Source organism: Plectropomus leopardus, chromosome 17 (genome assembly GCF_026936395.1).
Source record: "Plectropomus leopardus strain MGB_pleo_1.0 chromosome 17, ASM2693639v1, whole genome shotgun sequence".
Classification (NCBI taxonomy): domain Eukaryota; kingdom Metazoa; phylum Chordata; class Actinopteri; order Perciformes; family Serranidae; genus Plectropomus; species Plectropomus leopardus.
In genome coordinates this window covers 18563368-18576325 of record NC_142192.1, presented here as the reverse complement: position 1 = coordinate 18576325, position 12958 = coordinate 18563368, and the positions used below count along the sequence as shown (strand labels likewise).

Sequence of the window (12958 nt, the reverse complement as noted above, 5' to 3'; positions counted from 1 at the left end):
TGCCATATTTGCATTCACAAATATTTAACAATGCAGTTGTTTTGCATGTTTTATCAGTGACCAACCTACGATGTTAAAAATGAAAGATTGATTTTTTTTTAAAGATTTATTTTTGTTTATGTATATATATTTTGTTGTATCATTTTCATTTATTTTACTTTGAGTCACATACTTGTTCCCTTATTTGTTTATTTACCATGGGGGGTAGGTGGGTGGGGGGCAAAAAAATGTTTAAAAAATGTGTCTTTAAAGTTCGTCACATTTCATTGTACTTGCTAAAATTAATAAATATATTCTTTAAAAAAAGGAAAAACAAAAAAAGGACACATAGACAGTAATAAAACCTCAATCCAGTCACACTCTACCCTAGTCATGATGAGTAAAAGGGCAGTGGTTTGCGATGCTACTGGCCTGCTTAAGCGGTTGCTCAAGTCCCCCTGTGTGTTTGTCACTCTGAGATGAGGCACCGCACGGTGGACAGTCTGCCTGGTCCTGCTTAGCCTCAACTGAAACTCCCCAACCAATGCCCCCCATCCCCACCCCAGAGGCCCTAGGGCACCCCTGGGCCTACCAAGCTTCCTCAGGCCCACAGTTGGTGATCTAGTTTTACAAGCTGACACATATGGGATCCCTCTATTATTCATACTCCAGGGAGGTGGAGTATTGGAGTCTTGCACCATGGTGCCACAGTGGGAGGGGGGTGAAGGGGGTGTTTCTGCATCATCAGAGTGCGAATTTATGTGTGTGCGCTCATTATTTCTGGATGGAAGGGGCATTTAACTTTGACATGGTGTTACGTAACATATTAGATGATCCCAATACAGCATCAGATTGTGTATTCGAAACTCACACACACACACACACACACACACACACACACACACAAAAGGAGGTAGGCTGAAAGGCTCTTATTTAGCACAGAAATAATGCAAACACACACACATGCATGTATTCGAATGAATGCAATCAGAAAGAAAGACACACAATCTGCCTGTGCACACAGTCACAGGCAGTATTGCTAAAAAAGTGATCCAAAATCTACAGGACCCTCTCTTTACACAGACACATAGACACAGAAACACAGACACACAGACACACAGACACACACACACACACACACACACACACACACACACACACACACACACACACACACACACACACACACACACACACACACACACACACAGACACACTGATTACCTCTCTCTGCTTGTACATGAGTGGGCCTCCTGACCAGCAGAGAGGAGCTGGGAGTGAATTACGAACCATTACCCCTTGCGTTAAAGCAGTTACAGCCGAAACCTGAGAGCCCTCACCAGAGGGTAGAGATGGAGAGAGTACTAACGGAGAGAGGGGGATAAGCCAGAGCAACGGAGAGAGTGTCTTTAGGACAAATGGAAATGAGGAGAAAACAGATGGGGGAGAAGGTGACAGAGGGATCGAATGACAGGGAAAAACACGGCAATGGAGAGCGGCGAGAAGGAGTGGAACGTCAACTCTTGACATTTCTCTGCCACTCCACATGAGGTGAACTTGGCTGACGGTGTACCTTTTGGATTTGTTTTTTATTTTCACCTCTCACTCCTCACCCATTCTGTTCTTATCTCACCTCCCAACCCCTCCCCATATTTGCCCTCTCTCTGTTCCATTTTCCTCTCATCACTTTGTCACAGGTTCATGGTTTCCTTGGAAAGATGACATCACATTAGTCACAGTGTTTAATCAAATGTCATGATCATTTCACAGAACTCTCTTTCTGGGCATGCGTGTGTTTGTGTGTGTGTGTGTGTGTGTGTGTGTGTCAGTAATGTCACTTCCACTCTTGGCAGGAACAGAAGATTTATCCCTATGGGGACTCATCTCACGGATCTCTGAGAAAATATGAGCAAAGAAGAGAGAAGGGGGGAGCCAAAAAAGAGAGCCGATAACAAAGTGTGTGTGTGCATGTTGTAAAGTTCAAGAGAGTAAAAAAAAAAAAAAGTTTGAAAGGGGTTAAGAAGTGATGAGGGTGAAAGAGAGGAGACCGACTAGCAGTTATGAAACAAAGGACAAGAAGAAGAAAGGACAAGCGGAGCTGGCGTCTGCAGGAGAGGCGAGGACAGAAAGTGAAGGGGAGGATGCACAGCAGTGATGTTCTCAAGGAGTGGGTATAGGGTAGTGGCAGTGGTGGTGGGTGTGAGCCGGGGATAATCCTTGTATCCCATTGTCTCCTGTTTTCAAACCAATTATTGTCATCTGCAGCCCCATGAAAGAGAGTTAATGAGGGGAGCAGAGCTTTGGAGTGTCAGGGCACAGTCAGGGGAACGGAGATAAAAAAACGGAGGATGGAGAGAACGAGGGGATATGGGGGGAGAAATGTGGCGGTGATGCCAAGGGATAGAATGTAAAATAAGTGTGAGAGAAGAGAAAAAGTCAAGTGTCAGGGAGGCAGGCGGATCACTGATGCATTTTGTATGCCCTACACTTTTCTTTCCCTCTTCACTGTCACATACAAATCCTCCTTTTTACCTTCTTTTTCTTTTGTGTCTTCCTAAAAGAAACTAAAAACTAAGTTTAACAGTTTTTTTATATTTTTATATCCACTAAATTCAACCAACTACTGTATGTCAAATACAATTTAGAGGGACAATGGGGAATAGGGGATTAGAGGTTTCTCGCCTATAAGCTGGCAGCAGAGGTTGACGTTTTTGTAAGAAAGACAGCGGACAGAATGGGCCTATTGACGGGAGGGGCCTGACGTTCTGAAGGCATGTTATCTGTGCAACCCACTGCAGGAGATTAAAAAAAGAAAAAGCTAGCAGTGTTTGCCTAACTCATACAAGAAAAACAGCAACCATAAATGTCCACAAATTGGGAAAAAATTAGATTTGGGAGCTCCTTACCCTCCGAGCAGAGGACGAAATCAGCCGGGACAGGCTGGTTTTCCAACATTTGCCTAGTTTACTACACCAGATGGTGCACTGCTGTACTTTTGTATTCTATACATTGTTTATTAGAAAAATGTTGCATAATATATCTTTCATCAATAAATTTGTACTTCTTACATGTACATCTTATTTAAGTATTCCCACCTGTACATATGCACCATGCTCAAGGCTATGACCTAGGTCTTCTCTCCGCATTCACCCAACAGGTTGTCTATTATAGGCTGCTTTCACCATGGTAACCACATAACATATTTAACCTCAGTACATCCATTTACAGTGTCTACATGGCTACATTCACCATGTCTCTCCCACCAATCTTGCTAGTAATGCCTGTCTCTTATTAATGTATACATTTCCAGAGCTAAAATGTGACTCATACATGATTTACAGGGCCAGTGCAACACATATGATTGTATTTTTCAGTGTAAGAGCCAGACTGTGAGCAAAAACATCAACAATTATGATGTGTCATACAGGGTTCTATGTATAATGCCAACATTGCTTCCAGGGTTGTTAAATGTCCCAAGTTTATACAGTGTTTTGGCCATTAACTAAAGCCTTAATATACTAAGTTCAGGGCCTTTATCACAGTGAAATGCATATAAAGAAAGGGTAAGTGTGTTTTGAGCATTGTTGAGCCAACAGTAAAAGATGACGGGAAATAAGGGAGACAGGTGAAGAATGGCACGTGATACATGTCAACAAGAAGGTTAGTTAATAGTTTTATTCTTCATTTTTATTTTCACTTGTAAGATTTGAGTTGGGACTTCCTTTTGTAATGAGGTTGCAATGGTTGGAACATTTACTTCTACACACAAGTGAATAAGCAGTGATGCAAGTACACATTAATGCATAATTCAAAGACATAAGGTGGGCCATATTACGATTCTTCTTAGATCAGTGAATAAACACTTAATGCTCACATTACTCAGTGTGCACGTGTCCTGTGTGTGCGTATCGTGTGTGTGTTTTGTTGCTTGAAGCACATGTTGTTTCAGCTGTGACTGGCAAGGCAGGTCACTGCGGGAGCATGAATGCTGCGAGTGACTAGAATTTGCAACCGCCTCCCCCGAGACACAATACACACATAGTCACTCATGTGTGAAAAATACACACTGTGTGCACAGCCTGAATCTGTTGAGTTTTACAGCTTCAGAACTGCACCTTCTTCACTTTACCAGCTGCTTTGTGTGACAAATCTGATCTGTTTTAGGCTCAAACCTTCTTATTACCTGCACCGACAACTCCGTCAAAACTGAAAATGAAATGCAGTGAGAAAGACTGCATCTGATGAGGTGATAAAGACAAATGAGGATGTGAATTTCTTTTCTTTTTTTAAGAGGGGGGGGGGGGTGTTTATTGGAGGGTGGGGGAGGGGGGGAGGGTGGCAGAGAAAGAGAAGACAGAAGAGATGCTGTAACAGTGATGAGGTAGAAAGAGGAAAAAGGGGAAAAAAATGCTGGGAAGTTTTCACCTTCCCTTGAAAATCTCGACGCTGCATTCTTGTCACTTGTTCGCATGATCAATGGGAGAATGTGTGAGGAATAGAGAAGAGGGAAAAAAAGACGAGATGGGCTCACTGTTCTTAGTCAGCAGAGATAGAGAAAGATTGCCATTACTGCCCAAGACCAACCCTTAGAGTATAAGCACTTGCATTCATTACAATGTGCACACTTTCATTAGTCTATATTGTTTTAAATCCTATCAGAGCCCATGGATCCACCAAACTCCCCCTCATCAAATCAACATAAACACAAACTCACCATTAAAACAGGATCACTCCAAGCATAAGAGCAGCATTGTTAGTTGATTACGAGCTAACACAATAAAAAAATTACATCTTGGCAGGATTACTGCTAATCTGTAGTTGCAATTCATATCCTCTGATGTGCATGTAATTGGCAGAGTCATTATTGAGTGTCTTTTACATATTAAGCATTCACACAGGAGGATCAAAGCAAATTTGCTTCGCATGGAAGGTTTGGAACGGCTTTTTGTAAAAAACAAAGAATTTTGCTATACAACTACAGTCGGAAAATTCTCACGGCAATCAACTGAGACACATCAAAATTATAAATTAACGTTAACACTTAGCACCGAGACGTGTATTCATTTTTGGAATATTAGGACATGACAGAGATTGATAAAGGAAGCCTTGGCAAAGACTTGAATCTGTGATGCAGATGTGTCAGGCCATATATCAGCGAGGAAGGGCCTGACCATGATAACATATCAGGACCAGCATCTTACCTTAGTTTGCCTGGCGCACATTCAAGCAGTGCTGGAAAAAATTGTTGAACAGTTTCATCTTATCTACAGATGCCAAGCCAAATATCAGTCAAATGGCACTTTATCAATTCAAATATAATCTTTTGCCATTACAGTAATGAAAGATTATATTGTAACAACTGATATAAATACAAGAGATTTTTGGTTTCGCTGGTTGCTCATGTCAGATTTAGTAAATGGCACTTTTCTCCAACTGCTCAAAGCGCTTTAACACTACATGTCACATTCATAAACTGGTGGCCAGGGTTACAGTACAAGGTGCCACACCATGACAGCACAGTATCCTTCTCAATGATACTTTGACCTGCCGACTAAGGGAGCCGGGAATCAAACCTACATTCAGATTATTGGACGACCTGCTCTACTTCCAGAGCTATGGCAGATTTCAAAGCCTCTTTTGCATTACTTAAAACATGACACAACAAGAGCGACACAAGTGCTGAGCATATATGCTGCTACTAGCAGCGCAATTGCAAGGAAAACATCAAGAACAACAGTCTGTGGACAAATGGCAACAGAGGAGTCCTGCACCATGACTTGATAGCGCAATTGTTTGAAGGGCAAAAACGATTTCTCATGCCTCTGCATTAGAAAGCTGCATCACCAGCATAGCTTTGTAATCACTGATGCCTACACTGTTACCACAGTAACCCATCCAGATGAGATAATGATGTCTGGACAGCCTTGGGTAAAAAAACACAACAACAATTTTCTCAGTTATTTAATGAGGTCAGTCTTGCCATACAACAACGGTGGCAAAACGAAGTGCTCTGGCAATCCCCCAAAACTCAAGGTCACCATTAGGGGTGGCCGATACGGCCGTAAAATAATATCACAATATTTCAGGATATTTTTTGGATCGTTATATTCTTGACAATATGATGAAAATACTGAGAATATTTTATTATTAGTTTCAAGAGGCATACAATTGCAGAAATATAAGTGTTAAAGTTCACCTCCAAATGTTCAGTAAAAACTAAACAAAAATGATCTCTCAGTTCTTTAGAGGGAAAAAAAATTACACATCTTGATGCCAAATAAAAAAAAAGCATTGCCTTCAATTTATAAATAGTATATATGCTGTACATATATATGACTGAGTTGTTTTCTCCACCTGGACATGGATGGGATGTGGCACACACAGACCTGCATTTGTTTGACTATCGCACATTCATATGTATATAGTTTTTTTGCTCATGCTACAAGTGTTGTGTAGGTTGACATTAGCACAGCTTTATGACAAAATGACCTGATGACAGAGATTCAAGTCTGCACATGGTGACAAAGAAGAGGGAGGCACTGTGCTGCTCGAAGCTGCTGACAGTTTTGCTGAGCAGTAAGTCACGAAGAGACTCCGGGGCTGTACATAAAACATTAAGGATGCCCAAACCACTGATTCCACAGTGTTGAAGTTGCTCTTGGCTGGTAGCAATTTTGCTTTCAGCCATGCTTGTTGTTGCCGTATGTAACAGTATGATACCATTGTGTCAACAAGACAAAATATTGCCATTATCACAAAATGATACTTTCTTATTATATTAAAAATTAAACCAGTATTATCGAGGAAAATATGATACGGCACACTCCTTGTCTCCATGGCAATTGAGCCAATAGTTTCTAAGACATTTCACTGAAAGCTAAAAATATGAACTTCATGGTATTAGATGAAAAGTCAGGGGATCACCAAAGTCATTAGGATACATCCTCTGGGAACCAGAAATGTCTTTTCCAAATTTTGCGCCAATTTATCTTGTAGATGTTGAGATATTTATTCAATATATATCTGGGCAATATGTACCAAATTTCATCCATTCAAATGCCTTTTGAGATATTTAACCAAAGTGGTACACAAGCCAACTGAAAACCAACTGACAGCCAAAAAAGAGGAATGTTATTCCATCCTTTTTTTCACTTATTTTATGACTAATTTTAAGACATCACTTAAACCTGAATGCCTTTTTGTTGACATTTTCTGCAGAGAGCCTCTGGTTTCTGGTCATTATCTGGCTTTAAACAGAGCTGTCCAACTGCCAGCACTAATTTTACACATTTAATTGGCTATCAAGCACCGACAACCCCAAACTTTAACTGACTGGCAAAAACTGCCCCCAACACTATCGCTGGCTGATTATGCCTGAAATTTGTGCCAACGTGTCTTAGCTGGGATCGTCCTGAGTGCATAGAGTGAGACAGTTTTGGACCTCAGTCTGTGTTGGGACCCTCCTTTGCCGCTTTCTGGCGCTGGCTTATTTGTGGAGAAAGAGAGATCTGGATGGGTGTGAATGAATATACGTGTGTGTGTGTGTGTTCTAACCGATGGGCACTGGTCATGCGATCCACGCTGCTGTCTAATTATCCAGCTGTGATGGATGGCTTTGATTAAATCATATGAAGGCTAAAGCAGTCACTGCCTCCCTCTACCTCCCATTCCCCCCTCACCTCTCTCTCTTCCTTTGTCTCTCTCACACTCACATACACACACACACACACACACACACACACACACACACACACACACACACACCTACAGAGGCTGAAATCCCTGTACTTCAGTCTGCCTTTTTTTCACATATGATACGGGACTTGAGTAGTTCAGAACAGATGAGCCCTGCTTTCAACATTGATAAAAGATATCCATAAATCATCTGGAGTGAGTGAAGAAGAGAGAAAGAGTGAGAGAGAAAATGAGTGACACCGAGAGAGGAGGACAAGGGAAAGATGGATGGACAGTTAGAGAGATAGAGATGCAGAGAAACAGACAGAAAGAATATAACAACACAGTCATTTTCAAACTAATAATATTTGCTAAATGCTAATTTCCCACACAAAATAACTCATTCCATCTTTTCACTGAAAGTCTGATGAGTGAGAACATTTTGGAACAATTCCATTTATCATTTTAATCATTTATAGGATTCATTTTGTTCAACATTTTTTCCGACTCTGAATTTAGCCGTCCGCTGAGTTTAAGTTGTTGCCTTTTCTCTGAACTGGACAACAACACAATTAGATTTAAAAAGACATGTAGGAGCCCCATGGGTTAAACTAACGAACACATTTCTGAAATGATTTTTGTTATCTCCCTTTTATTGTGTCTATTTTGATGGCCATCTATCTGTGCAGCTCAGAGAAGGGGAAGCAGGAGAGTAAATACATTTTTGATTTGGAAATTTACAAAATCCTACAGGAATAATAGCAAAAGCAAAGTTTATTTTCTACCAGTGAGTGCAATATAAAAAGTACATCAAATAATATGATTCTCATATTAAGTTGCTGAGAACAGGGTTAGCATGCAGGCATGCTATAGAGAAAATGATTCGCAGGCTAATTCTCTTATCTGCTCCTGATAAGCTGCACTGCAGATAATCAAGAAGCACAATTGATAACCTGTTCTCCTGCAGGCTCGCTACAGCCTGCTTCTTCTTCACAGATACACAACCATACTACACACATCCTGATGTGCTTCCTAATGAGATGCTGTCCTTCACTGCCACAAAAATCTGCTGTTTGAGGGTTTACTCTCTCAGAAACCATATGCTGAAAGCAAGGACACAGGGCACAGAACACACCCAGCAGCATGGTGGGTCCACTGAGTCCCTTGCGCATGTCCTGGATGAGCCTCTATCCCTGAAGTCCAACTAGGTAAAATGTAATGTCCGAAAGAATTGGCTCAGTTTCTGATAATATAGTCTAAGTACAACCTATGCTGGGGATCCAATAGACTGGATTTAAATTGTGTAACTGTAGTCCTTTTTACCATGCAACTGCACTAGGGGGCCGCTACAAAGTCCCTTCTTTATACCGCCTTTGTATTTTTACACAGAACCAAACAGCAACAGCATCACGCCACTCCAGTGTGTGATTTTAGACAGCATGCCAGGATCAAAGAAACAACAGTGTCAGTCTATAGAATGACATATAACATACTTAACAGCAGTGCTTCCTTAACAAAAACAATGGCTTATGCTGAATAACAATCATTTATCGTCTCTTTTAAATAGCAGTTGATCTTGTCTCTGATCAGAGGGTAGGGACCTTCTGAACCTCACAAGATGCTGTTCTTCTTCTTTAGTTAGCCGCTGGCTTCTGCAAGCTGCTTTTAAATACTCACTCATAGCATGTCGTCAAAACATCACACTTGTCCTGCCAGCTGTCGCTTTCATACAGACACCGCATCGGCGGCGTTACTACCTCTGATTCCAGCCTACAGGCGAGTCAACTCTGTCCCCCCTATTCTGGGATCGTATCTTTTATACAGAAGGGCGAGGCATCATGAAAGGTGTGATGTGAACTTTAGCATGATTTGCTAGTCTTATAAATAATTGGCTGCAAGTGACTGAACTTGTAAGTGTGAATCAATAACAATTAATTCACACAGACTGAATCAAGTTAAGTTTAATCATTAAAATATACAGTAAATTAGCATTTAATGGTAGTCTTATGTGAACTAACATAATAATGAACTATTCAATATGAATATATTGTTGCATTAAAAAGCCTGAAAAAAGACCAAACCAACTGTCTGACCAGTTACTGTTTTCTTGTGCACAATGACTGGCACAGTGCCATAGAGCCATACACACAAGCAAGCAAGTAAGTACAGATACACACAGGCAAGCAATAATGTATGCACACCCACACAAGCACCCATTCAGAAGTGGAACTGGAGTGAAGGGGAAAAAATTGAGAAAGGTGACTCATCTCTGCAAAATACAGCTCACATGACATCAATTTAAAGCCTTTTAAAGACTTCACTGCACTGAAAAATGATGTTAAATCTAACACGCTGAAACAAACTACAATAAACATCAGTTACAGGGAATGACAATCAGCAGTTCTACCAAAGAGCATTTTCCCCTCAAAACATAATTTCATTTCATTTAAAATGATTCAGAATTTCACAAAAAAAAAACATTATTGGAAAAGTTTTGCTGCTTTTTCCCTTCCATTAATCAACTCACCACCCTGCAGTTTTATCTTTCCGTAATTCATAAGTTACAGGCTATTAAATTGCAAGGAACTTGTAAAATGTAAGTTATGCTTCACCAATTAAACCTAATTACATTGTGAATTCAACTGAATACAATCTATAGTGAGTGGCTATGGTATAAGTAGGATGAAATGTCTCCATATTGAAACTTGTTTCACTCATCACCTATATAGTCCATTATTTCTTTATATCAAGACACCTCATAATGTGTCACTGCTTTCATAACACACACACACACACACCTGTCAGAAGTAAATTGCACAGCACGCGCCCTGACAGCAACGACAGGCATGTCACATCACCGTGGCAACCGTGCAAAGCTGTATTGAGGTTGAGAACAGAAGATTTCCGGTTCTTATTTTTTGATGATTCTGTTATTTCACTTGTAAAGAACATCAAAACCAATCCTGCCCTGCCATCACATCAGAGAAAATGCGCACGCACGCACGCACACACACACACACACACACACACACACACACACACACACACACACACACACACACACACACACACACACAGGGTACTTTGTCTCTAAGTGGTCCTCTCTTCAGTTATAAATAAGTGGAAGCTTCAGCGCTCCATATTTTTCTGGTTAAGCCAACTCTAGACAAAAAAAGAGGGATGCATGACTGTATCAGCAGAGATGGTGATAGATAAATAGATAAATAGGGAGGATAAATAAACAAAATGACAAATGGATGGGAGGTAGATGAATGGAAGACAGTTAAGTAGTTTTAGCCAATTAGAGAGGGAGAGGAGATAGATCCAGAGTGCTTCCAGACACCAGATGGACTGAGAAGCGCTGGCGTCACAGCAGTAACAAAAGACTCTGGAGAAAGGAGGGAGGGGAGAGGGAGAAGTGAGTGAAGAAAGGAGGAGACTGAGGCTAAGAATAGAAGTACAACCTCGGGCCAGCACAATCGGTCGGCCCTGCATGCTATTTTTTGACGTTACTACTGTGCCAGCCAGCACTCGTCTGCCATCTTTCTCTCTTTCTGTATCAGTCTCTCCATCGGTCATTTCCCAAAATCTGAGGTCAACATCAACATTCATATGAAACAAGCAAGCCACATTCCCGACCGTGTGGTAACTCACACCGTAGTGTTTGACAGCGAATGTGGAGTTTCTAGAGCAAAACATCAACAGCCAGTACCTCAATCAATACTGTTTCACACATGAGATCAAACACAAGACACTGGAGACTGAGGAGAGAGAACAGAGTGAGTGGCACGTTTCTGATCCGCACCCGCTTAGAGCTGCTTCACTGACGTGGGTTAATCCTTGAGAGGTTCCACTGGGAACCCTCACGCACTCCTCCAGGGGATGGATTTCAAGGACGTACAAGAAAGAAGTGGGATTTTTATGTGTGAGGGTACAGGTGACGAGCAGCTGCAGGAATAACGTGTGTGCACATGCTCTCTCTGCTTACCACAGTCTCATCAGGAAACGGTGCTCCATGTCGTCAGGTGGAAACAGCCGGCAAAATAAGTCGCTCTCAGTCACTCTGCAGAGAGAAAGAGACAACAAGAGAAACATCAGGGAAACTGCAAAAAAGCTCATTTTTCTGCAACACTATATACCTGGCAGGAAGCATTAAGTTCTGTCTCTCTTTCATTCCTCTACAATATCCCTCCCTCCGTCCTGGGGAAAGCTCCCCTCCCCGTAAGCTCCGACCTGTAAAATAGTCCCCGGCGGTGCCTGAAGATGCAATGTAGTGGAAAATGTGCGGCTGAGCCCGTTGGTCCCGAAACAAGGAGCTCCCCTGACCGCCTAACTGAGGCTTTAGCTCCTTTGCTTGGAGCGCTTTAGGCCCTGCACGAATGGAAGGAAGACAGGAGCATATGAGGAGAGCAAAAGAAGAGAGAGACAGAGGAGGGGATGACTAAGAGGCTAACGGCTTAATTGAGTGTGTGCTGCATCCAATTACCTCCTAAAGGTAGCAGAATGTGTGAAATCACTTGGACTTCATAAAAACAAAAACCACACTCACTGGGGTCTACACAAAAATAACGCTGTGAGTGTGTCACCTAATGTCAGAACACGTCTGTATGTAAATGTGTTCATATCAACAGAGATCTAGTCTACTGGAATATTCGTGGACCCAAAAAAGTTGTTTTCTATAAACCTTTATGATTGAAATATCATCTATAGGCTTTGTTGATGAAATTCAACTTGGTTGCCAAAACTTGCATGTAGAAAAGAGTATAATTTTGTTTCTGATTAACTTAGAAAGTCGATCTGAAGGCCTAAGTCCATGTTTGTGATAATCTACCTGCTACCATCCTGCAGTCCTGCAACCCTTCCTTATTAGCATAACTTAAAAAAATGATGTTAAAAAAAATGGTCAAAATCAGGAGATAGCTCTATGTTTATACTTGGATTTAAAATGTATGTTTCCATGTCCAGAAGTCCTTTTTTGCCATTACTAAATCATGCAACCTTTCCCATTTAGCATAATTAGTAGGTGTGTTATGGTATACAAAGAGACTGAGACACGAAAGACAGAACTGCAACATGAGACTGGCTGTTTGTTTCAAAGCCTTTGGTCTCGGCCTTAGAACTTTTACACCCCTAATAATTAGGCAAGATGAGACAAAATAAAGTTTGTCCTTGATGTGTCTGAGTGAGCTGAATGCTAAATGCTACAAAGCTAACTGGCACTGGAGCACGCCACGGGTGGTTCCACACACTTTATTACCCTTCCACTAGCATTAGCATTAGTCCAGTGATTACTATTAACTGTTAG

At 41.3% G+C, this 12958-nt stretch overlaps 1 protein-coding gene across 2 annotated transcripts in view; it reads right to left on the bottom strand.

Annotated features, from left to right (window-relative positions):
• Positions 1-12958, bottom strand: part of dlgap3 (discs, large (Drosophila) homolog-associated protein 3) — a 137215-nt gene that overhangs the window by 50365 nt on the left and 73892 nt on the right. For both annotated transcript variants that reach the window (XM_042506686.2, XM_088090574.1), the window contains one exon: positions 11642-11716. The gene's annotated coding sequence lies outside the window, so the exon portion shown is untranslated. The remainder of the gene's footprint in view (positions 1-11641; positions 11717-12958) is intronic.